Genomic DNA, 3,032 nt, shown 5'->3' with positions numbered 1-3,032 from the left:
TTACTCCAACTAAGATGTTGCTGAAAGTGACCACTAGATTCACCCTTCACTCTGGATCTTTCCCAGCTGACGAATGCTGTGTTAATGAGGTGGCCGCCTCCTCTGGGCCTGTCCGGCCTGTTGGGTTTTTGCCACTTGAGGTGGACACCTCGTTTTGCTCCATCATTGGTTCAAGCCTGCCCATCCGCCACAGCCAACATGGCTAGTTTTCATGCGCAATGAGAGTTGTGTTGCATCAACACCTGGAGGCATCTCCTTACATTGTAGCGTCATAAAACTGGTGAATAGCAAACAGCAAAATTACTATTGGTTGGGTGTGCAACCTGGGTGATTTAATTGCTTAATGAAAGCTGATTATGTTTATTTAAATAGCGCTGTCAGTTTGTACAAAGGTTGTTGGTAACAGAATTATTGTACCTACACATTTTAATTGATTCCAGAGAGATCTATCGGGCTAATTAAGAGGCAAAGGCTTCCTCAGTCAATCCTATAACAATTATGTCCCAAGGAAGTGTGTAGACCAGCTTGTAAGACACAGATAGCCTCAATTAATTATTCACAGTGGCTCAATCCAGCTTGGCATTAAAAAATGGCCAGAGGTAGAATTAATTGTTGGACGAGATAGTCAAGCAATTTTAGCACAGCATCCAAATGAAGAGAGTGGATAAAATGAGGCATGGGATGCTTTGGAATGCTATAGTGTTTCTTACTAGTCTAAATTACCAGTCTACAATGGTATTTAATTACTCAAAGCTACTTCCTTAGATGCGATATATTTAGGGGTGAACCAAACGTTCACTTTTTGACTCAAAATTAGCAATTTCAGAGAGGTTTTTTAAACTCCCTTAAAAAACTCTTTCTTCCTAGCTTTGTAGTGGCCGTTTGCTGCTGCTCATAGCCATTGCTTCTCCCCTCAACTGCTTTTTTGTTTTGTTTCATTTCTCCTCACAGGATTCTAACCGTTCAGGGATCCTACATACATACCGGATGTTTTCGTGGCTAGGTGCCAATCTCACTACCTGCAAAGACAAACCCGTTTGGAACGAGGAAAATGCTTCCATGCTGTAAAGAGAATTTAGGGTGTTTGAACAAAATATTGTCTCTCTTTATACAGAAAGGAATAACAAAGCAGAGAGGTTAGAATTTGCAAGCACATATTGGTTGTGTGCTTTACCTACTAAAGGAATGTAATGAACAAAGCTCCTTATACAGTGGTACCTCGGGTTACAGACGCTTCAGGTTACAGATGCTTCAGGTTGCAGATTCCGCTAACCCAGAAATAGTGCTTCAGGTTAAGAACTTTGCTTCAGGATGAGAACAGAAATCGTGCTCCAGCGGCACGGCAGCAGCAGGAGGCCCCATTAGCTAAAGTGGTGCTTCAGGTTAAGAACAGTTTCAGGTTAAGAACGGACCTCTGGAATGATTTAAGTACTTAATCCGAGGTACCACTATACTGTGGATGGAAAGAGGCAAATTGCAACCACTCTGGAATAAGAATTTATTACTTTTATCCCGCCCATCCGACTGGGTTGCCACATCCACTCTGGGTGGCTTCCAACACATAAAAAAACACAGTGAAACATTAAACATTAAAAACTTCCTGATACGGGGCTGTCTTCAGATGTCTTTGGAAAGTTGACATCTGTTTGACATCTGATGGGAGGGCATTCCACAGGGCAGGCGCAACTCCTGAGAAGGCCCTCTGCCTGGTTCCCTGTAATTTCACTTCTTGTAATGAGGCAACCCCTAGAAGGCCCTTGAAGATGGACCTCAGTGTCTGGGTTAAACGATTTGGGTGAAGATGCTCCTTCAGGTATTTAGGGTCGAGACCATTTAGGGCTTTCAAGGTCAGCACCAACACTTTGAATTGTGCTCAGAAACGTACTGGGAGCCAATGTAGATCTTTTAGGGCCGGTGTTATGTGGAATTTTAAAAAATGTAAGAAAGGTGTATCGTAAAAATTTTAAACAGGAAAAAACCCAATTTATTAATAAATAAATAGTGATAGCAAAGAATACATGATCCAATCCCAAACCACAGAGTCCTTTTACTGGCGTTGGATGAATTTCTCTGTGTTTCCACAAGTACTCTAGATCCAGCCCATCTGCCCTTGGGGAAGGACTATAGCTCAGTGGTAGAGCATCTCATTTGTCTCTGGTTTCCTCCTTAGCATCCCCAAGGAGGACTGGGAGACTACACTGCTGCCAGTCATTGTTTACAATGGTGAGCCAGAAGTACTGTCTTAATATAAGACAGCTTATTGTGTTCCTATATTGCAGCTTTATTTAGTTGTTTTTTGGTTAGAGTAGCCTAGTTATGGTATTAACACATTTCTTCTGGCATGTTTAAAGCATGTTGTTATCTCTATAATCCTTTGATATATTGTAAAGGGAAGCCAGTATATTTTCCCTGTAGTGGAGGTGGGAGTCAGGGCTGAGTCTGAGAAGCAATGGTTTGCCCAAGGGAGTCCACAGATTTCACCCAGGGCTGCTGCAATTCACTAGTGAGTTTCTTAGCAAGTACACCTACACCTGCTGCAGTTTTAGCAGGCTAGTGGAATGCAGTGTTTTGTGTGTTTATCAAATTTCAGAAAGCCAGCCTGGGTCACAAGTGAACGATAAGGTTGCTTTCTGGGTGAGATAGAAAATTGGCTTTCTAAAACTCAGCTGCAGAAACGCATGCGGAAGTCATACAAACTGAACCAAGTCACATGGGGAACTAAATCCTTAGTCTGTAGTATGAGGATAATGCATGTGTTGCAGTCAGCTGAGCTGAGCTAAAATAAAAATTCCCCATGCGCCAGTGCTTTCCAAGCTGCACACAGGCCATGTTCAATCCATGGTTTGTAGGATTGGACATGCAGACTGGTTGTTGTTGTTTTTCAAAAAAATTAAACCTTTCAATTCCCAGGCCATGCTTATTTCTCTGTTAAAAGCTGCAGTCACAGAGGTTTCTCATAATAATTGGATGAGCTTCTGCTGTCTTTTTAGTAGGACTGCAGTCTACATCATTGTATAGATGCCGGCCAGAAA

The sequence above is a fragment of the Podarcis pityusensis genome (genome assembly GCF_964106645.2).
Source record: "Podarcis pityusensis genome assembly, chromosome: 9".
NCBI classification, from domain to species: domain Eukaryota; kingdom Metazoa; phylum Chordata; class Lepidosauria; order Squamata; family Lacertidae; genus Podarcis; species Podarcis pityusensis.
The sequence above is the reverse complement of the archived record's forward strand: the minus strand, read 5'-3'. Positions refer to the sequence as shown.